The 25,115-nt window shown below is 38.2% G+C and overlaps 1 long non-coding RNA gene across 1 annotated transcript; it reads right to left on the bottom strand.

The window, feature by feature from the left end:
- Nucleotides 1–15,869: 15,869 nt before the first annotated feature.
- LOC121387785 lies at nucleotides 15,870–24,908 on the bottom strand. Its single transcript, XR_005959878.1, has 3 exons — nucleotides 24,774–24,908; nucleotides 20,311–20,348; nucleotides 15,870–16,172 (listed from the first exon to the last, which is right to left on the bottom strand). It is a non-coding gene; the product is annotated as an uncharacterized LOC121387785 (long non-coding RNA).
- Between the last annotated feature and the right edge of the window lie 207 nt (nucleotides 24,909–25,115).

The raw sequence follows: 25,115 nt of genomic DNA, 5'->3' as shown, positions 1-25,115 counted from the left end.
GATTTGTTTATCTTACTCTATTTTTTTTTAAATATGCCATGTTCTTTGTATTATTCATATATAGAGAAATAAAGAGTGTATTGTATAGATCTATATAAATGAAAATAAAATGTGCGTGTGCGCCCACCCCCCAACCTAGGGACTGTGACCTCGGGCCTCTCACTAGAGAACACTGGTGTAGGAAGCGGGGGGGGGGGGGGGGGCGGCATGTGGTCACCACTTTTCAAATATGTTGCTTTATATTTGCTTTATAATAGTGTAAAAGTTTGTAAATATAAAAGTGTGGCCCACCCCACCCCACTTTTTGGCACCTATCTACGCCACTCCTCAGAATGTGCAACCCCTCCCACTACAAAAATAGGTACTGTGTCTAAATTACAGGGGTTTTTTTTAACCGAGTAGGCCTACACTGACTTTACTTTGATTATTTTGAAATTCACTAATATTATGATTAAACTTATATATGTTTCGATAGTACAGACGCAATCTGATTAAAATTAGCTCTACTGGTCTCACCACATGTAATAGTGGAGCTAATTTTAATCAGATTGGTACAGACGGAGGAAATCTGACAAACAGTTTGGCTAATGACGCACTCACCTTAATTGCTGCTAATGGAACAACGTAGCGGGTTTCTTCTAAGACTATTTGCCAGAATTACAAAACGCTTGATATCCAATAGCCAATGATTAATAAATCAATGTGCTCAAATGGAATTGTTAAGCAAAAAAAAAAAAAAAAAGAAGAAAGAAAAAAAAAAAAAGAAAGAAAGAAAGAAAGAAAAAAGTTTGAGATACACATGTAGGCTATATAGCAGTCGTGGCGGACTGGTTGAAATCACCGCTGGTTCCCTGAAGATGATCGATGCTACCACCCGTCGCACCTGAGGCGTGAACTCTATGGGCCTACTTACAGATGCATTCCACCCCCCCCCCCCCCCCCCCCCCCCCACCCCCCCCCCCCCCCCCACACACACCCTCTAACTATAAAGAATACGGCCAAGAAAACCTAATTATAAAGAATGTGTTTAATAACAATATCCTATGCCAGAACTAGTACATATACATCACAATTATATATATATATATATATATATCTATTGGACTATATTTTAACAAACCGGTAACCGTGAGTGGTAGTGGGGGCGAAGGGTACAGTCCCCCACTTACGATGAAAAGGTACATTTTTAGGGTCCTACTTTACATTATATATAATTTTTAAAGATAAAAATAAGGCTTGTGCACCCTATCCCTCCACCCCAATCCACTAGTTTATGCCCAACACCCACTTTAGGAGGCGCGTGTAAATGGGGGGGGGGGGGTTGGGGCTCGAAATCCCCCTTCTGCTCAAGCAATTTTCCTTCTTTTTTAAAAAATATATTTTCCGAGTGATCATGAAAATTACTAGTTACAGTACGCGAACCAACTAAAGTGGCAATATCGGCGATCGGCTCGGCGATCATAGAAAAAAAATATGTTAAAAAAAATTCATTGATCGGCAATTTTGTAAAACTTTTATTTCAACAAGAATTACGTTTGCACTTCATCCAACGTATAGAACTGTTCATTATTATTATATTGACCATGTTTACATGCTCATGAAAATCGACCCACTTTTAAACTTCTCTCTCCACAGTCACGGGCCTCGGTGGCGTTGTGGTTAGGCCATCGATTTACAGGCTGCTAGGTACTGGGTTCGGATCCCAGTCAAGGGCTTACCGTCGATTTGACCAACGATCCCAACGATCGCCGGTTGTTTGTGTGCTGATTTGTCAATATGAGAGTTGGCGTGATTTTCAAAAGGAACTTCGGTAGAGGTTGTATCTGGGGCTGTTTGTTGTTGTTGCAAGAATATTCTCTCTAGCCACCATTTACCCTTTCTCCTCTAGCTGTACCAATATCATATTTAAGGCCGATTTGTCCAACGATCCGAACCATCGTTTCGTCTGCGAGCTGTTTTGTTTAATTAATGTGTTTCCTACAGGATCTTGGATACAGGTTTTATCTGGTGCTGTTGTTATGGGCCCGATATATTATCTCTAGCCCCCAATTACATTTTCTCTACTAGCTGTATCAGTAACATTGTATAATTGTTTACCGCCGATTTGACCAACGATCGCAGATCGTTTGTGTGCTGCTTTGTTAATATGTGAGCTGGCGTAATTTCAAAAACGAACATGGGTACAGGTTTTATCTGGTGCTGTTGTTATGGGCCCGGTATATTATCTCTAGCCCCCAATTACATTTTATCTACTAGCTGTATCAATAACATTGTATACTTGTTTACCGCCGATTTGACCAACGATCGCCGATCGTTTGTGTGCTGCTTTGTTAATATGTGAGCTGGCGTAATTTCAAAAAGGAACTTGGGTACAGGTTTTATTTGGGGCTGTTGTTGTTATTAGTGTATTCTCTCTAGGCACCATTTACCCTTTCTCCACTTGCTGTACAAATATTATGTTTACCGCCGATTTGACCAACGATCACCTGTTATTTCGTTTCATAACTCCTTTGTTAATAGTTATTGTGAGCTGGCATGATTTCCAAAAGAAACTTGGATACCTGATTTATCTGGGACTGTTGTTGTTGCGGGTATATTATATATATATATATATATATATATACTCTTCAAAAAAAGAAACGCAAAAGGGTACAAATGGGTTATAACTCCGATTTTATGTTTCCTACCGGTTCATGCTTTGTGAATATAAGGTCATTGCATGTCCCAAACACATTCCCACGGTTACATTCGATAAAACGCAGCTACTGTACAATAAAGTTCCAAAATGTGAATATTCGCAAAAACGCAGCCACGTGCAAACCATGTCACCACTGCACGTGCGTTGTCTGCACGTGCAACATGAACACCGACAGTATAAAAGTGCAGGGTGTTCGCTTGCCTGTCTGTATCTGGCCGACAGTTGACAATCCAGGACATGCCACGTCTCAGTGAACCGCAGAGAAACAATGCCATCGGCCGACTAGACGCAGGCGAATCCAGAACGGCCGTTGCCAGGGCATTCCATGTGTCCCCAAGCACCATCTCCAGACTGTGGGACCGTTACCAGCAACATGGATCAACACGTGACCTTCCTAGATCCGGTCGACCACGGGTCACTACCCCCGGGCAGGACCGCTACATCCGGGTACGCCACCTTTGGGAACGATTGACTACTGCCACCTCCACAGCCGCAGCAATACCAGGTTTGCGCAGGATATCCGACCAGACCGTACGGAACCGCCTACGTGAGGTAGGAATTCGTGCCAGACGTCCAGTTCGAGGTGTCATCTTAACACCACAACACCGTCGACTCCGACTGCAGTGGTGCCAGATTCATCGACAATGGCCTCAACTGCGATGGAGACAGGTGTGGTTCAGTGACGAGTCCCGATTTCTGCTCCGACGTCATGATGGAAGATGTCGCGTGTATAGGCGTCGTGGTGAACGTTATGCGGCAAACTGCGTGCAGGAAGTGGACAGATTCGGCGGGGGTAGTGTCATGGTGTGGGCAGCCATCTCACACACTGGCAGAACTGACCTGGTCCACGTGCAGGGCAACCTGAATGCACAGGGCTACATTGACCAGATCCTCCGGCCACACATCGTTCCAGTTATGGCCAACGCCAACGCAGTGTTCCAACATGACAACGCCAGGCCTCACACAGCACGTCTCACAACGGCTTTCCTACAGAACAACAACATTAATGTCCTTCCTTGGCCATCGATATCACCGGATTTGAACCCAATTGAGCATCTATGGGACGAGTTGGACCGACGCCTCCGACAGCGACAACCACAGCCCCAGACCCTGCCCGAGCTGGCAGCAGCCTTGCAGGCCGAGTGGGCCACCATCCCCCGGGACGTCATCCGTACTCTGGTTGCTTCAATGGGCAGGCGGTGCCAGGCAGTTGTCAAACACACGCGGAGGCCACACCCGGTATTGACTCCAGATGACCTTGACCTTGGTGGTGTGTCCTATCACTTACTCACAATGGACTAGAGTGAATTGTGAACAATCCTGCAACATTTGGTAATTATCGGACTCACCATTCAATAATTAAATCAATTCTCCAAATGTTACGACAATGTGGTTTTGCGTTTCTTCTTTTGAAGAGTATATATATATATCCCTCATTTACCTGTGTTCCAATAGCTGTACCAGTATGCTTACTAGTTTATCTTTTTTACCAACGGTCCTATGTTATTTTGTCTAAGAGCTTTTTTAAATAACTGAAAACGTGTCAGCAATTACAAAAGGATCGAGTGCGGGTTTTATATAGGGCTGTCATTTACATGTTCATTTGATTTTGATTTGGAAAAACGTGTAATCATAAAATATGCCATTTCTCTCCAATAACCGTACATGCATAATTGTGCGTTTACCAACCCGATTTACGAAAGGAATTTGGGTGCAGGTTTGTCTGGTGTGTGCGTCCTCCCCCCCCCCCCCCCCCCCTCCTCTCTCTATCTGTGTGTGTGTGTGTGTGTGGGGGGGGGTTCTGGGGTTATTTACTTTTATTGTATTTTTATTAGGGTCTTTTTCTTCAAATATATCAGTCTTGACTTTGTTTAGTATTTATAATATTGTGACGATTAAAACAAAACAAACAAAAAAAAAAACCCCAAAAAAACATTTTTATTCAAATTTGGTTTTTAAGCACACAAAATTCACAGTGCAGCGGGAGTGGAGAAACAACAGCAGTCTGAAGATTGGATTCATCCACGCTATATTTGTTTTATATTTTCACTTTCTGGACCCCCCCCCCCCCCCCCCCCCCCCCCCCCCAGGTGTTTAATACAGTAAGTTCAAAAATAAAATAATAAGGCAGATGAAATAAGACCTTTATAACTTAGTATCTAGTACATTTTGTGTATTTCAATTTATAAAATAAAATATAATTATCAAAAGATATATTAGGTAACATGTAATTTAACCCTCAACCCAGTCTAAAACGACGTGTTGTAAGGCCATTTTATTAGACTGTATTTATGAATAATGAAATCAAATATCCTAGAATTCATCTACTCACATACTGCATTAAAACTGTGCAGGCATAGTCCCTAGGTCCCCATCATCGAACAAGGAACTTATTTACCAAAATGTGTTACAGGCTTGAAAAGCAAAAATAATAATTATTATATACAATCATGCTCCCCACAACCTAACCACAATCCGAACTATGCAAAATATTTGTCTTTTACACCAGACGTCTCGAATACATAGACTCCAGACGTCTCGAATACATAGACTCTCAAAGGAAGCAAATCACCACATCGTGCACGAGTGCTAATTCCCTCTTTTCCACGTGTTATATGGGATGGCCGGTAATTGTAAAAGAGGAGGGGGGTGGTGGGTGGGTGGGGAATAGGTGTCACTGGGTGGCGATGGGGCACAACTAGGCCAGTTGGTTCTATCACATAAAGAAAGTACTAGTATATCAGGCCCGTACGCGGGCTTTTTAATGGGGCGGGGGGGGGGGGGGGGGGGGGGGCTAGAGGTGTGAATTCCTCGTGCTGGGACCAACAATGGGTAAGACTCGATAAGAATAACGTTATCTAAATTTGATAGAAAAAACCTGTGGACCTTTGGTAAAAAAAAAAAAATCGACACCATATGCGCACGGTATCAACCGAAGGTAAATATATACATGGAAGATGACGCTACGGTACTACATATAGCAACTGAAATTTTAGATGTATACTCTGCTTTTATGAAGTCTAGGCACGGATTTACATTGCCCCTATCCCCTTAATAAAAAAATAAACCTACTTATATTCGCGCCTGGATATTATTTATTATTGCGAACTATCAGCAGTGATGACAGTAAATTGTCCTATCTTCCTAGAAAAATCAGTCAATCAATCAATCAATCAATCAATAAAGTAAAAAATAAATGAGATGACGAAGATTGGTTTCATCCACACTTAATTTACTTTGTTTTTAATTTATGATATTTCTTTCTCTTTTTCAGGTATTTAATACAGCAAGTTCAAAGCCAAATAATAAGAAGACAAAGAAGAAAGACCGTTATAGTAGTGTCTGATATATTTTATGCATTTGTAGAATAAAATAAAATTATCAAGATATATTAACCAAAAACGCATTTAATGGTTAAAGAATTTAACCCCACCCCAATAATGAAATTAAATATCCCAGAATGCACCCACAGACATCTTGAATTAACAAAAAAAGAGAGAAGTAAGTCTAAACATCATTTATATGGCATGTAATCGGAGGAGGGGACTTTTTTTTTTTTTACCAAAGTGAGTTACAGGCTCTATTCCTACCTTCACCCCGAGGTGAATCGTTCTAAAATGCGCCAAAATTCCTTCAAGATGGGGCGGGATTTAGCTCAGTCAATTGAGCGCTCGCTTGAGGTGCTTGCGTCGCAGGATCGAACCACCTCAATGGATCCGTTCAACTGATTGAGGTTTTTCTCGTTCCAACCAGTGCACCACAACTGGTCAAAGGCCGTGGTATGTGCGTTCTTGTCTGTGGGAAAGTGCATATGAAAGATCCCTTGCTGCATTAAGAAAATGTCGCGGGTTTCCTCTATTGACTACGAGTCAGAATTACCAAATGTTTGACATCCAATAGCCGATGATTAATAATCAATGTGCTCTAGAGGTGTCGTTAAACAAAACAAATTTCTTTTTTTTCCCTTCAAGAACTTGTGCAATTTTTCTCTAACGGAATATTCAAAATTCAATAGCATCAAAATTGCCCCCTCTTCCACCCACCACAACCATTTTCCTTTCCTGGGCCGAGGCACCTGCGCCCATAACAGGCGTGCGCTACATCTTGTTCTGAATGTGCAGGTAAAACCCTATGACTATTGGAAATTGTCTGTGATTAATTTATGGGAAACTTAACTGAAAATACAAACTTTTTCCTGGAAAGTACAACTTGCAGCAATTCACTGGAATCACATTTAGTATTCGATAGAACCACAAGCAGTGTCCATCAGCATATTATTTTGTTTAGAATACATTATACCAGCGAACGGTATTGTAGTGAATTACACGAACCATGGTCGGGCCACAAGGCTTTAAAAGGTACTTCGAGCCCCTTCCGGTACTTCAATCTTTCACCCCATTACAGTGCCTCAGCAAAAAAAAAAAGAAGAAGAAGAAGAAGAAATAAATAAATTAATTAAAAAAAAAAAGAAGAAATAAATTAAAATTGACGGGCTCCTAGGCTTCAGCGTAGTCAGCCTTGTGGATAATACGGCCCTGCACGAAACCTTGGAACAGAATCCCACACTGACCATCCGTGTGATGACTGTTTCTCCCCTTTGATGATCCATGCATATGCATATATATATATATATATATATATATATATATATATATATGTGTGTGTGTGTGTGTGTGTGTGTGTGTGTGTGTGTGTGTGTGTGTGTGTGTGTGCTCCCCCCGCCCTTTTGGCAGCTTCCTACGCCACTGCTGGGTTAGCCTAATATTAGGGCCCTGCGAATCTCAATTTTCCGTTCGAATCGAATATTCGAAAATGTTCGAATCGAGTCGAATTTCGAATCTTGAATACCTTGGAGAATAATCAAGTGTATCAGATGCAGTTCACGAAGGAATATTCAGCTCAGTGAAAGAAATTAGAACGACAATATAAATATCCACTGCACTGGGAGTACGTACGGTGATTAACATGATTACACAAGGTTGAAGTTTAAATAATAAAGCGCCCTAAATAGAAAACCAGTACTAATGTGTACATAGGTTGAACAGCTGAACTAACACGAGATAATATCTTGGAAGTGATCATGTATTGGCTTTTAATTAGATCACAAAATAATTCAAATGAAAATTAACTCTCATCATCAATCGGAGATCAAAACTAAATACCAGTGGATATTCTTCGCACATACAAAAACAGAATCTAAAAATTAAAAAAGAAATATACTCGTTAAGTCAAGCAATGTTTATTGACCGACTTAATTATTGATTCAGTGTGGATAGGATAAGAGCAGCGTTTTTATATCCCCATATGAGTGTCTCTCCATTTTGGCGACAAGACAAGACAAGACTTTATTTACTCTCTGGCCGTTGCACAACGGCGTAGGAGGAATATATACATAATATTTCTATAAACACGTGACAAGATGAAAGAGAAATACAAAAGTTAAATTACAATGATTGTGAATTAATTCCTATGAACATTTGCATACAACATAAAGCTGTGAATATTCATAAAAATACAAATATATAAACTGTTTAGCCGGTAAAACTAGTTAAAATTGTTATTGGTAAATTAATGTTCAATATATATATAAAATGTACTTCTGGGGGTTGGGGATGTGAAATATCAAGGATGTTTAAATGCATTCATAATTACTTTTATAAACTTTGCTAAATTCTTTAGTGTACTGATTCGTTTGTTTTGCATTAGTTCTTTGAATTTATAAGTACTTGGGTCGAGTATAGAATAGGGATGTCAAAAAATGAGTCCTAGAATTACTAAAAAGTGGCAAATGAAAAGATAGTGAAACTCGTCACCAATTTCACTTTCATTGCACAGGGTACAAAATTCTATCTTCTAATGAAATATTATTCCAGCGTCCTGTTTCTGGGAAATAATGGTTTGATGTTCTGAATTTTAAGAGTGGTTCCACAGTTTTTCTGGAAGTATCTTAATGTATTTTTCTAGAATTAGTTGTTCCTTATATAATTGGTAGGTTTTGCCTCTCGAAGATAATGATGTGTTAACTTCTAGTTTGTGAATATTGATCAATTTGTCTTTGTTTTCTTGTTGCGAGAGACAAGTAAAATCACTGAAAGGTATGAGCTACCCAGACATTACCCATCACCAAAGTTTTTCCAAAATGTTTTTAATAGTAATGGCCCATTTATATTCTGTTCCGTTAAAAGAATATAGTCATTTAGCAATTAAATTTATACAATAACGTCGAAAATTTTTATTGCTTTCCTGATAAACGCCTTCAGTGTGGGAGTAACATACCATCAGCGTTTTATACATTATTAATTCAATAGGAAGTCTCCCTAGCTCTCCAAAGAGACAGAGAGTGTCGTTTGTCGGTTATAACGTTTGTGCCTGTGGAATTCACCCTTTCTGAAGAGAAGTTAGTAGCTTGAATGCCGAGTGTGTCTCTCGCGACTGTAGCCAGGAGTGGGAAAGACTTCACGTGACCCTGCTTTGTCTTCCACTTTGTTTATTGTTTATTAATGTTAACGGTTGGCCATATAGTTTGTCCCTCATTTTCCAATAGACCTCTTTCACATTCCACTGCGCATGTGCCCGTTGCGGGGTAACTTGAGGACGCAAACCGCGAACTCACGCGAGATCTCGCAAAAATAGACCTGTGGACAAGTTGGGGGGGGGGGGGGGGGGGGGGGGGGGGGGGGGGGCATAGACAATGGGAAGGCCACGCAATAGGAATGTGAATATCTCCATGATTAATTATTCTATCAGTAGGGAACCCGAAAATTCTGTCGACATCCAACAAGACTTATTGGAGACATTTGTGAATTATTGCTTATCACGAAATAAAAAATATTTGGTTGTTAACACCTGACAAACCATCGGTTCGGATTCGTACGCAATAAATATCGGATATAGGCTGAAATAATATTAATGTGTGCGCGCGTGTATGTATGCAGATATTTATTGTATTTAACATGATTTAAATATTTATAAAGCATTATACAGATAAATACATTCAGGATTCTTGTCGGGATTTCTTTTTACCAAGTTATTTAAAATTTTGTTCGGTATTTGGAATAAAATTAAACGATACATATGAAATTTGAGCTATGGTATATAAAACATTAGAATCAGGCCCGTAGGAACGATATCTGGAGTTGGGGAAGGGGAGGGAGCACAATCTGTAAGGGGGGGGGGGGGGCACAATCTGTAAGGGGGGGGGAAAAACCATATTTTAAACCGGGTTTATAAAAGTGGGGCTATAGTCCCCCCTCCGACGTCTCGGTTGCTACCGACCTAAGAATGGTCAGAAATGTAACTGTATTGCATATACAGCTATTTAAATTCGAAGCAAGATTATTTAACCTAAGAAAGATGTAAGTTTTATTTAGCCTATAACATATTAGACTAGCCGACAGCTTGATAATATAGCTACAAACTCAGGATGGTCTCTTTATTATAAACTCATGAGGGTTTATTATGCGCAGTCATAAGGTACCAGTCATAAGATACTTCGTTTGAATGTTTGAAGCAAACATATTAAGTTCCATGTCAGGCCCGTAGCCAGGGGGGGGGGGGGGGTATCGGACAATCCCCCCACGCAGGATTGAGAGTTCCGCTCAAATGAATTTTTTTTCTTCGGATTTTACATATAAAAGTCCTTGTCCCCAATTGACCGGGATAACGTAGCAAGAACGTCTGTCTGAGGTTCCATTTGCTGAAGGTTCGATCCTCCTCAGTGGGCCCGTTTGATTATTTCTCGTCCCAACCAAGGATCCATCAAAGGACGTCGTGTATGCTATCCTGTTTGTGGGATGTGAGAAGTATGCCATGTATCATTTATTATAAATACATTGGTACGACTGAAAACAAACGGTTTCTTGTCGTGGCTCTGTGACCAGTCCATTTTACATGCATACCACAACTTAATGTAACTTGTTAACGTATATTTCGCAACAAAAGTTCGTGTATTATTCTCGAGTGTAACCGGCGTCATCTCATTGTTTGGCAAGGGGTTATATATACATATACATATCATATATATATATATATAGGGGTTAATATACCCCCCCCCCCCCCCCCCCCCCCCCCCCCCCCCCCCCCCCCGTCTACGGCTCCGCGCCATCGGCGCTCGCGTTTGATGAGTTCCGTTTACATGAAATTTCGATCCCCCCACCCCGCTAATCATTAATCATGCTGGCTACGGGCCTGAAGTTATATACAATATTCATAAGTTAGACCAAAGATCAAATTAGGATCGTATCGGGTTGCATGGGTCTACCACTTTGGAAAAGTTGCTGAACTTTGTTATGTATAATCATGTACGTTATAAAATCGTGTGATACTTGCATACCATATCGATATATATAGGACTTCTCCCTATGCTTGTAAATGTGTATCAAAGTACTGATGGTATCGCTAACGATCTCGACCAATGTTCTCAGGTACAAAATACAAAATACAAAGTAGTAACCAAACACTATTGTACATACAGATATATGTTTACTTCAAGCTGATCTTCATGTAAAGAAGAAGATGTCATCTTCTAAATTCTCCAAAACAAACAACGCAAACAGCCGCGTTTACTCGGTTTCTAACGTCATGCTAAGTTGTAGGTTTGACAGCTCATATATGTTTTAAAACTTCGTAAATATCAGCTATTATTTCAAGTGAAGTTGTATGTATCTGATATAAATGATAGTGAAAATAAAATAATAAATAAAATAAGATAAATAAATCAGTAAATAAATAAATACATAAATAAATAATTCGTGGACAGACATGTAACATTGATAGTAGTAGTTGTACGACTGTCTTTTTTGTAAAGGGAACGATTTTCCCGTTTCTGTTTAGAATATTGCTGTATATTTGTAATCGTCTGTTTTGTAACAAAATTTCGTATAATTTCGTACGTATTAAAAAAAAAAAAATACTTTTATATTAAATATATTTGTTGTTTTAGAATATTAACACGATGTCTGTATATTTTATATGTATATTTCTGATCACTCTTAAAATCTATGTAAAAACTTGCCCAAACTGGATTTCGTCTTTAAAAATTTCGTATGTACAAAAAAATACATTTTTGGAAATAAAGTGAAATTTAACCTTTGTACAAATATTAGAAATCGATCAGAAACACATTCTAATAAACAGCCACTAAGATTTCTATATGCAGAAAAAGACCAATTTACTTGAAAATATGTAATTGACACTCGTTAAAAAGGTTTGAAAACTATGTTAAAACGATTCGGGTGAATTACGAAGTATGCCGCAGCAATATAAAATTTTAGAAAATTCGTTTCAAGACGAAAAAAACAAACAAAAAACGTGATGGTATAGACATAAAAGCTGTTTATGCTAGTATACAATCCAGAGTTTATTACTGCAAAATGGAGCCTGTTTTTTCAATGTTCTATGTGACCAAATAGGGCCTTTGCATAAATAGTCTCGACCGATTTTTTAGAATTTTCTATGCTCCCGAATAACAAAAAGGCGAAGTGTAATTGGTCGATATTTTATTATTTATAGATGAAACCTGGACATGGGATATGCATGCTGAGAAGGTAAAGAGCTAATTTTAATCAGATGGTGGTAAATCCGCGTGAATATTTAACTATAATTCTAATTGTCAAAAGTAGCAAACACATTCCACTAAAGTTAATTTTATTGTATGAATCTTTTAATTTTGCGCTGTTAAAATACCCTTGACAGGCGGCTCCAGAGACTTCGTCTAAGTTAATGTTTCACTGCTTTTGGTCTTAAACCATTCCGATGTAAACTTTAAGTAGACCGTTTTTCGCAGCCCATTTTAACATCTTATACGACAATATGTACGTTAGTCGCTAGAGATTCACAGCTCCTACGAAGCTACTCACGACGCTCATGACAACTGTCGATCATGCCCCCCAATTTGTATATATAGCCTCGATACCGTCCAATTCGGCAAGGGACGGTACTCTTCGCGCACATGCGCAATGGGAATGTGAAAGAGGTCTGTTGTCCGTTACACTGCAATATTCGAAATTCCGAATACACAAAAATCGAAAAATAATCGAATCGAAGCTTCGCGACGATTTCGAATCGAATCGAATATATATTAGCTTCGCAGGGGCCTACCTAATATATTTTTTATTATGCTGTTCTAAGTCAAATTTTAATATATTTTTCAATTGTTCTTTGAAGTCATTTAATATTTGGTTTTAATCATTTCTCTTAACTAATGGTTACACAGTGATTAATTTTTGAACAACTGGCCCGATTTGCATACTTGGCAACGGTCGATTCAACCGATTGTCACATACAATGAAGGTGGCATGCTGCAACAGTGTGACGTCATCTGATCACACACACACACACACACACACACACACGATTAGACCATACTGCTCGGGGAGATCAAACATCAAAACAAACGGAGCCCATGATTTTGTTTATTCAAATTATTGCATTGACTTTTTAAAATCACCCCTAAAAATGTAGTTAGTATTATTTAGCACAATTAATTTATTAATTTATATCCAAAAGATAATAATTATTGCGAAGACTAATCGTCGAACAGCGCACTGGCTAGTACTTAATCCATTATGGTGACCCAGACAATCTGTTAGAACTGTCCCTGATACAAGACGCACGAGCTGCTTGAGAAATAGACATTGTTTTAGTTTTGATTTGGGCTTGTAGGTCAAAGAAAAAGCCGACATGAAATTGAGAACGTTTTATCATCTAAGCCAAATCGCAGTTATTTTCGTGTTACAACATAATATTTATACAATTTGTTTGTTTTATTTAACGACGCCACTAGAGCACATTGATTGTTTTATCTTATCGGCTATTGGACGTCAAACATATGGCCATTCTGACACTATTTTATTTTTTTAGAGGAAACCCGCTGGCGCCACATAGGCTACTCTTTTTTTTTTATACGATAGGCAGTAAGGGATCTTTTATTTGCGCTTCCCACAGACAGGATAGCACAAACGATGGCCTTTGTTGAACCAGTTATGGATCACTGGTCGGTGCAAGTGGTTTACACCTACCCATTGAGCCTTGCGGAGCACTCACTCAGAGTTTGGAGTCGGTATCTGGATTAAAAATCCCATGCCTCGACTGGGATCCGAACCCAGTACCTACCAGCCTGTAGACCGATGGCCTAACCACGACGCCACCGAAGCCGGTACATAATATTTGTTTTATATACTAGTTTTTACTGTGGTGTTCTTTAAAAATTTACCTTTTATGAACATTTATCTGTACTTTATATTGTTAGAAGTTAAAGTATATTGTTTAATGACACCACTAGAATACATTGATCATATGCTATTGGATGTCAAACACCACGTTGTCATCAGAGGAAACCCCGCTACATTTTTTTTCTAATGCAGCAAGGGATCTTTTTTGTGCTCTTTCCCACAGACAGGAAAACACATATGACAGCCTTTGACCAGATGTGGTGCACTAGTTGGAACGAGAAAAAAAAATCCAATCAGGTGAATGGATACACCGATGTGGTTCGATCTTGCGACCCAAGCACCGCAAGCGAGCACTCAACCGATGCCTCAAGATATTGAGTTGAAATATTGTGTACACTTTTATTGTTAAATTTATTTAGCATTTTTGTACTTACAATTTTGAATCAGTTGCAATTTTAACAATATTTGTCCTAATGCCTACAATTTTTACTGAATGTGGCAATCGGTGTGTGTGTGTGTGTGTGTGTGTGTGTGTGTGTGTGTGTGTGTGTGTGTGTGTGTGTGTGAAACCAAGTGAATATTTCCTTTTCTGAACAGATCAGGCCCTTTTAAGGGCCACTATGGGCAACCTTGGGAGACATCTCAACACCAACTAGGTCCCAGTAACGAGCTACTCTCGGCATACTAAGTTCAAAAATATATATAGCTCCCCATTTCTATTTAGGCGGACCGTTCAAAAATGCGTCAAATTTCCTACATTCAATTTGGCTTAATCCTACGGGATATTCCAAATGCCATAGCACCAAAACCACCTCCACCTGCTACCGATTGGACGTGCTACTCTCTTACACCTGCCAGTGCAGACAGTCCCCTCTCCCACCCACCCCAACCCTTTCCTGTCCTGGACGGAGGAGCCAGCTGAGGCCGGCACCTGTGCCCATGACAGGCGTGCGCTAAAACAGCTTGCTCTGAATGAGCACGTTAAACCCTATGACCTGACCTAACCTGATTATGAAAGCACTCCGTTTAAAATTTCAGTCAGGTCAAGTCATATTTAAATTGCACATTCAGAACAATTTTGGTTCTTATTGACGAACAAAATTTGAGACCACTGTCTGCATTTTTATTTTTGGTGAACCCTCTAAATTTGTGCCCAACTTTTAATCTAGTGTACACTTGTTTGACTGAATTAGACTAAATGTATTGCATATTTCAGTCCATCGCATTTCCCCTTCCTCTCCTACTATATAACCATTAACACAGGCACCAAGCGTTAGCCAGCAGAACAATACTGTAGAATTACGTACTTTACATGAACATGCACGCTCTTTGAACTGAATACACATTACGCAATATGGTTTTATGGCTCTTGGCTGTGTAGCTTTGTACTTGCTTTGGTGGTCTGTATGGAGAGATGGTAAGAACACATGTACGTACACCTGGTTGCGATGCAATACACATGAACACCTGCATACATGTGCATGTGCATGTGCAGATGCAGACTATGACATAAAAACAAGTTTGTCAACTGGATTTCGAATACGGGGTTGTTTGGGTTTTTTTTTTTGTTTGTTTGTTGTTTTTTTTTGGTTTGTTTGTTGTTTTTTTTTTTTTTTTTTCTGTTGCTTTGATATTGCAAGGACTGTGCGGTCACGAACAAGCTTCATTTTGCCAATCCAATCTTGGAATAGTGGCAGTCCTCTTACTGCCGGTGCAGGAAGGATGAAGTTGTCTTGTGCCTTGCTCGGATGCATTCATTTAAGTCTAGAATCGTGGTCGATCCCCGCCAGTGGGATTATGTCTCGTTCCAGCTACTAAGGCATGGGTATGTACTAACATGGGGGGGGGGGGGGGGGGGGGGGGGGGGGGGGGGGGGGGGCAAATAATAAAATTGAAGTGGAGATATTTTGATTTTTTTTGGGTGGGGGGGGGGGGGGGGGATATAGCCTATAACAATGACCGCGAGGTGTATTTGAAAGGGGTGGAGTGGGTGGGGGGCATGGTGTCGGTTCATTGGCCTGGGAGATGAAAATAAATGTATTTCACGGTCTGAACATGCTGCCCTGAGAAAAGTTTGAATTTCAGGTGTTAAAATGTCACATTTCCGGCCTTTTGAACAGAGTAACTGGAAAAGTGGGAGAATGAGGACTATTATGTCGGTACCTTTTAGGATATTAACATTTATTCCATTGATAGTAATATAACGTTGGATAAAAATGGGACTGACATGGAATTTTACCCAAAATATACCAGATTCTTCTTCGTAGTCTTTTATTATTTAGTTTTTGTACTTATTGTAACGCCTGAAAAAAAGAAGAAAATAAATCAAAATATTATAAACCAGTAAAAGATTTAGCGTGGATGAAATAAATCTTAAGAAGTTTTCCCAAAATAAAATTGTATGGATCAAATTAACAGGGGGACTATACCGGGTCCGCAACAATAACAGCACTAGCACTAGATACAACCTATATTAAAGTTCCTTTTGGAAATCACGCCAACACACATTTACATATTAACAAAGCAGCTCGCAGACGAAACGACTCGTGATCGTTGGTCAAATCGGCGGTAAACATACATGTATAATGATATTGGTACAACTAGTGGAGAATACACATGCAAAATAAACAGCTCCAGATAAAACCTGTAACCTAGGTTCCTTTTGCAAATCACGTAAACACATTTATGTAACTAAGCATATCACAGACCGGCGATCGTTTGTAAAGTTGGCGGTATAAACACATACTAGTGTGCATGTATGGCTACTGGTGGGGAAAAAAAGGCATATTTCATTATGGGGTGTTTTCCCAAATCAAATTGAATGGATAAAATTAGCATATAAATATATTTGACATAAAAAAAAAAAAAAAAAAAAAAAATAATAATAAAAAAAAAAAAAAACGGAATATTTTCCCCAAATCAAATTGTATGGATTAACATTGAAAAAAAATGTATACATACACAAAAAACAAACAACAGTAGAGAGAGATATCAACAACGACAGTCCTAGAAAAAGAAAATATACATATAGCTGTAATACAAACAGCCCCTGTACCGAAGTTCTTTTTGGAAATCACTCCTACACACATTTATTTAACAAAGCTCGTAAACGACATGTAACCCGCGATCGTTGTGATCGTTGGTCAAATCGGCGGTACACGTTTACAGGTAATATTGGTACAATTAATGGAGGAAAAGGTAAATGGGTGTTAGAGAGAATACATCTGCAACAACAACAGTTCCAGATAAAACCTGTACCCATGTTCCTTTTGGAAATCACGCCAACACACATTTATTTAACAAAGTTCGTAAACGACATGTAACCCGCGATCGTTGTGATCGTTGGTCAAATCGACGGTACACGTTTACAGGTAATATTGGTATAGTTAGTGGATGAAAAGGTAAATGGGTGCTAGAGAGAATATATCTGCAACAACAACAGCTACAGATAAAACCTGTACCCATGTGCCTTTTGGAAATCACGGCAACACACATTTATTTAACAAAGCAGCTCGCAGAGGAAAGGACCAACGATTAGCGATAGTTGGGATCGTTGGTAGATTCGGCGATGAACATACAATGAAACATAGTTTTGTAGGCACATTTTATTATTATTGACCAATTTAACGAATTTAATGAATGAATGAATGAATGTTTAACGACGCCCCAGCACAAAAATACACATCGGCTATTGGGTGTCACAAATGGTAAGTACAACAAACATGTATATGAAAACATTATTTATATATTTACGTAAAACCACTGTGTAAGGAGCTGTGGGGGAAAAGTACAATATAATACATAAATCAAGGTAAGTATATTTTAAAACTTTGTATAGAAGTGTTTTAAAAACTTTACAATTAATTCTGGATGGAGTTTAAAAGATTCTAAAACATTTCTGTCGCCAAATATAGACTGTCGGCTTGAGATGATCACACTCGACCAAAATGTGGCGCACAGTCAGTGTACACTGACAATGTTCACACTGAGGAGGGGGGGGGGGGGGGGGGGGGGTCCTTCTTTAAAATACATGAATGCGTCAAATATGTATGGCCGATGCGGGCACGGCACAAGACTACTTCATCCTTCCTGCACCGCCTGTAGGATGACTGCCACTCTCCCAGGACTGGCGTGACAGAATGAAGTTTGTTTGCAACCGCACCGTCCCAATCATCTTGCCAAGTCGAAAAGATATATTGATTAATATGAAATTTAAAATCACTGTAGGGGACACCAACATGGACATGGGGCAAGTTCAAAGCAGACTTGACAAATTTAACGAAGACACACAAAAAATAAGTAAATACTACAATATACTACTTGCCCCAAAACTTGTGGCAGCACATGGAAAAGTATCATAAAACATACTAATAGACTTAGCGTGGATCAAATAGCGTATATGTAATGTCATATTTTATTGGCCAAACAAAAAAATTAATAAAATTTAAAAAATTATAACACCGGCGAACAGATTCGACATCACAGGCCTGTGGGAAATGAGGTGGACCGGTGTGTGTGTGTGTTACAGCCCGCCCCGCTTGTACTCAGGACGAAAATGAATAAAGGTAAAAACATGACTTTGTGTCCCGTCTCCACACTATGGACGCTGAAATCACCCTCCCTCCAGATATTGTTCCTACGGACCTGGCAACCTGCTCCCATCAGACAAATAAGACAGCATCCATAGCTGCCCATGACAATTGTCACGTAGGCAAAAGCAAACATTATTATTTTTAAATATTTATATATTTTTTAATTTCCCATCTAACTCGCAGTATCCCCCCTCCCCCACCATCCTTTTAAAAACATTTTTATTTTATTGTTTTCACTTTCTGTTTTCATTATTATTTATTTTACTTTTTTAAATACAGTAAACGTAAAAACAGATTCGACTTCCCCTCACAAATGAAATGAACTTTCCTGCTGTGCCAAATATCACATACGCAAAACCAAGCTTATTCTTTCTTTTCCCCCTTTTCCCCTCGATTTCACTTTTGTTAGTAAACCGAAGAACTCTCCCTTCTCCATACACTCCTTTTTATTGTTTGCTTATTGTAATCGTTTCCCTTTAAACGATTTATAAGGGTTAATGGTCAGTATAAATGTATTATTTAGTTATTATTTTCAGTGTAGTGTGAATGCCTTGTAAACACGTATATCGCGATTTTGAAGGGAAAAAAAACCCACGTGAAATAAATATATAATTTTTTTTTTTTTTTAATTCATAACGTAGTGTAACGACAACATAGCGGCAACTGACAACAAGAAAAAGGTCAGAGGCTCAAATCAAGTAGCTCGTGCACGTTCGCAGTGACCGCCGATCAACCGTCTAACAGAAATTTTTCAATTTTTCGATGCCATAAATATATCGTCTTACAATTGGCACATGACCATACTATATGACAGTAAACACAAGTCACCCGGTATCTTTTGTTTTAGTGGACACTATTAACATCCCTTATGGAATTTATTTTCTGCTGTCTAGTGAATAATTTAATTACTTGTGTGCAGCGATGTATTGTTACAGCTTGAATTGTTTATTTTCCTGTTATGATTTATGGGTGCTCAATTATTTTTGCACTACATTTAAGTTGTAAACGTGATTACCGTGTCTGTAATAATTAAAGGAAAAAAAAAATAATGAAAAAGAAAAGCACAAGTCTATTTGTTGACAAATCAATACAACATACAACTGGACAAAACATTACTTCGGCTTATACACGAGGCCGACAATTTTGTACTAGATAGTTAGGGTCAAACTAAGCGGTTGGCCTATACAAGGAGACTGCGAACACACGGCAATATACGATAATGTCCATATCAACTATCAAGAAAGTTTCTAATAATGAAAAAATACACTGTGGTGTTTAAAATTAAAAAAAGTAAAGTTTGTTTTATTTAACGACGCCACTAGAGCACATTGATTTTTTATCTTATCATTGGCTATTGGACGTCAAACATATAGTCATTCTGACACTGTTTTTTAGAGGAAACCCGCTATCAGCACACAGGCTACTCTTTTACGACAGGCAGCAAGGGATCTTTTATTTGCGCTTCCCACAGGCAGGATAGCACAAACCATGGCCTTTGTTGAACCAGTTATGGATCACTGGTCGGTGCAAGTGGTTTACACCTACTCATTGAGCCTTGCGGAGCACTCACTCAGGTTTTGGAGTCGGTATCTGGATTAAACATCCCATGCCTCGACTGGGATCCGAACCCATTACCTACCAGCCTGTAGACCGATGGCCTAACCACGCCGCCACCGAGGCTGGTTACCGCATATATAATGAATGAGAATAAATGAATGTTTGACAACCACCCAGTACGAAAAATACATCAGCCATTGGATGTCAAACAATGCATATCAGCTGCGTTTGTAGGGTTGGTTGGTGGGTGGGTGGTTAATGGTCAAAACTCCTCTAATCCAAGAAAACTTACTTTTTTTTACAGAATTTTCCAAAAAGGAATGACCAGACCTAAAAAAAAAAGAAAAAAAAAAAAAAGAGTTAAAGTTGGTTTTGTTCAATGACACCACTAGAGCACATTGATTTATTAATCATCGCCTATTGGATGTTAAACATATGGTCATTTTGACAGACAGAGAAGAAACTCGCTACATTTTTCCATTAGTAGCAAGGGGTCATCCCATACAGAATAGCACATACCACAGCCTTTGATATACCAGCACTGGCTGGACACACCGTAGTCAAAGTCACGAAAATCTAGGTCATGGGCCCATACTGGCCTCCTTGCTACTACTATTTAAAATTACATTTGATAGAGATGTTAATATCACAAGTCCTGTTATTGGTGATAAATGTGAGTGTTGGTTGTAAAAAATAATTAGTTTCATCTGCACAAAAAATGTATGAAATTTTATTTCAGCTAGTACCAGTGTCAAGTAACCGTGTGCTTGAAACATGTATGGGATACCTGTAAAAAAAAACAGTACTCAAATTTTGTGTGGAACTAGGGTAGTCATAGACATTACCCGTTATCTCTGAAATGAGCAGCTTGACCCCCAATTTTTTCTGATTCACTTTAAGGGTGAGGGGTGGTACTATTTATATCTATAGTTTTATGTTGATTGATACGTTGCAGATAGGAGTGACTGACCCCTAGATTAGGAGACCTGAACAGGTACATCAAAGAAATATCAGTATTAAAAAAAATACACTGTCTGAGGAAGGAAACACCAACATGACTGTACCTGTATGAAGTAATGACTTAATGTCCTGAACATTAGTGTTGGGGGGAAATCCTATATGCAGGGTGTGGCTGTCTTCAAGTTACCAGGTGTGGGAATTTCAAATCCATCGGCCATGCTGATTTTCATAATGAACCATCAAAACCACTGGGAGCCACACATATTTCTGACTATATTTTATTTGTAGCCTACTGTAGTTGGAGCTTTTAATATTTGTGATATCTGGAATTATCATCCAGCTTTCACACATTTATGTTTGATTAATTACTGGAAAATGACATAATTACCCGAACATCTATTTTATTGCATTATTTTCTAATCCAGATCAATACAATAAGTATATTGGATGTATTCCTACAATCAGTAATCTTGCATTTTATTTAGCTAGTAACATTGGGTAATACAGCTTTAACAATAAAATAATTATCAACTTACTCCAAGGCAGTTAATCAAATCTGAAAAAAATTGATTCTGAATCTAGTATAAACTTAAAATGGTCTTCATGAGAGCAAAAGGTATGTTTAACAAGCTTATTGTTATGTATAACTAAGAACAGAAGGCACAATAGTGACAACAAATTTAATTATGTCTTTGGTGAACTTTTTCTTTAAATTTATTTAAAATTTTGCATAAAACTACAAATTTGTCTAAAATATAACTTAGCACCCTATAAATATGTCAAAATGACAATAAAAATCAAGTTCTTAACAAATTTGAGTTTTCAGAATTTCATACATGAAAAATTAACTATGTTAATGGAAACTAAAGACATTAACCCACTATTGACACGTTATTTTTAATATAAAAATAAATTGCTATTAAAATCTTAATTCAGGTTGCCTATTATAATACCATATTTAAGAGCAGTTGTATATGGCAAGTCAAATACCATGTAAAAAGAAATTATTGAAATATTTACAGTATGAATTATAGGCCAAAACCAACTTTTCCTCAGTGCTAACTTTGTTTCAAACTCCATTCAGAGCCATGTACAGTGATTAGCGTCAAGGTCAAGGTCATTCTGAACTTGCATGGTCCAGTGACGGCTAATTAATCAACCAGTATAGTTTAATTAAATAAAATCACAAAATCATAATATTTTTTATTATGCACTGAATATGTGCTATAGGGTGTATACTACCAAATCAAATCCCATAGACAATAGTAACATATGTGGCTAAAACTCCTACCTGCAACGTATCAATCGATATAAACGCCACGGATATAAATACTACCACCCCTCACCCTTAAAGTGAATCACAAAAAAGTGGGTGTCAAGCTGCTCATTTCTGAGATAACGGGTAGCGTCTATGACTACCCTAGTTCCGCACAAAATTCGAGTACTTTTTTTTACAGCTACCCCATACATGTTCCAAGCACAAGGCTACTTGACACAGTGGTACTAGATGGAATAAAATTGCATACATTTCTAGCCCAGATGAAACTCATTTGTTTTACAACCAACACACTCACATTTATAACCAATCACAGGACTTGTGGTGTTCACTTCTCTATCAAAAGTTTGGTGCACCTCGAACTTTGACCCAGCCGGAAGTTATTTGGTTTAGTACTACCTATAGTGCCATACAACACTAGCAACAGCCATGATTAGGGATCACTCGAGGAGATGATTCAAGCGCATACAACACAAAACAGTCGCCCTATGCCACCTAACTCCACCTTGTTTAAAAACAAAACAGAAATCCACTTCACCTTCAATTTCTCAGATTGTCGGATTATTGGTAGTATGCTCACCATGAACATACCATAACCACATGTTCGCCAAATGATCGAAGTGAACTTTTAACACATAAAAAAAAATCTAAATCATTACACAGTTTGGCCAGTTTTTGTTGTTGTTTATGTTATGCAACACTTTATTTAAAAGAAAAGTGTTATTTTGCATAACAAAACATTACAATCACCACAAAGAAATGGAAAAACTAAAATCTGCTAATTTTGTCAGTTTGGTATATAGCTTGCAAATACACATGCACATCGTAAAAAAACTGGGCCCATATTTTTTAAAGCTATTTTAGCACTATGAAATCGTAAAACCATCGTAAGCTATGACGTCACTATGGCGTGTGCTGTAGTGACGAGGTAGCCTACGATGGTTTTACGATTTCACAGCGCTAAGATGGCTTCGAAAATATGAGCCCTGAGTAACGAACAGCTAATCTCGGAAACATCTCAAGGTTCGCAAATGTATAACTTGTGAACAGCAACGGGTTCAGGGTTAGGAGTCGAGCGCTTGTCAACATTTGACTGATATATACCATTGTTTTCTATCATATCACATTCATGTAATGTTACGCGCAAAAATCAGTCTAGTGATCTACCGCAATGCCTCTCTTCTGAACATGCTTCTGAATGATGGAAACTACAGCGCACTTTTTATTAAAACATGTTTCATGGAAAGTATGCTGTACTATCTTTATCTGGTTTGTGACAAATAAGATGAATATTAATTAAAAATACAGAGATAAAAAATAATTTATTAATATTATGCATATATGCATTAATTTTTAGAATAAAATAAGGATACATTAATTACATGAATATTTACATTCTGAATACTGCACAACATAAAATAATAATTCATATGTTATAATGCAAAGATTTTTTAAAACCTTTTTTTTTTTTTTTTTTTTAAAGGGCATTCTTGCATCACTTTTCAATGACTTTTCTTATTTCTCCTTAATTTGTTTGGAGGGAGAAGTGACTTCGTCTTCTTAAAAGGAAAGTGACTTCTGCCCGGTTTGCCAGTCTAGCTTGAACCCTGCATGATGTCATTGTCACAAGTCAAATACAGTATATTATTATTTATAAGGTATATTTTTGTAATGAGCTACACTGTCACTGTGTTTTGGTATTTATTTATAGTATGACATTAGGACAGTGAAACCGAGTAATTAACAATATTAGCTTGGGAAATTATTACAGGTGGTGAATGTGGAAGACGGTCGTGAAGTGTGGTGTGGTGCATGCATTGTGAGCTTGGGATGTGAGTAGTTTTGATGAATAAAAGCAGTGTACTCTGATGGGTTAGTCACTCTGACAATAATTTTTGGAAGTCTGTTTTAAGCAGGTACAAGAGCGTGAGTAGATGAATTTATTTTATTTCCAATGTTAATAATTTACTATAGTTGTGTTGTATGAAGATATGTTATAATTAATTTGGATTTGTTTAATTTTATATATATATAAATATAGAAATTAAACCATAAAGAAACTGAATTGGAGAACTGGGAATTTTTAGCAGGGAAATTGGGGATTTCCAGTGCCACTTTCTTTTAGGAAGGGTCCTTTGTTAGGACCCACACAAGACCTGTATAATTAAATCCCTGACATTTTTCATTAGCAGCAAGGGATCTTTTATATATCCCACAGACAGGGCAGCATACATCATGGCCTTGGATATACCAGTTGTGGAGCACTGGTTGGGGTGGGAAACAAACCAATTGGAGAATGAGGTTACAGAGGTGGTTTGATCCTACGACGCAGGTCCCTCAGGCCCGCCCTTTGTCAGACAGCAAGACACAAAAATCAGTGATATACCTATTAAATGATTCCATCTCGCATGCAATTTTCAGACAACTTATAATAATCACTCACGTTATAAAAGGCTTGTTTTAGTTGCACGTTTTGAAGTCATAGATACAATAATACAAGAATTACACATAATAATTACCGTGTCAAAAACAACATGTTTGATTTTGGCCAGTGTGTTTGGTTTTGTGATGCAAAACTTTGTAAACTGGATCTGCAAAAGAAAATCCCTGTCATATTGACGCTTTCCTTCTGGATTCAACGGACTCCATTGGTCTGTAAATAAGAATAAATAAATCTAAATCAGGTACTGTAGAATCCTCTTTACCAATTTTTTAACATCTGTCACCACTCAAAAAAACTAGTTGAACAGAGCTGGAGATTTACTTTAGCACACTAATACTTGTGTCTTCTGAAGTAGCCTGACAAGTGTGAATATCTGGGGAAACAAATGTGGCCTTCTTTCTGGGTGGAACCAGAAAAC

Source organism: Gigantopelta aegis, chromosome 13 (assembly GCF_016097555.1).
Source record: "Gigantopelta aegis isolate Gae_Host chromosome 13, Gae_host_genome, whole genome shotgun sequence".
Classification (NCBI taxonomy): Eukaryota; Metazoa; Mollusca; class Gastropoda; order Neomphalida; family Peltospiridae; genus Gigantopelta; species Gigantopelta aegis.
This window is presented reverse-complemented; position numbering and strand designations above follow the sequence as displayed.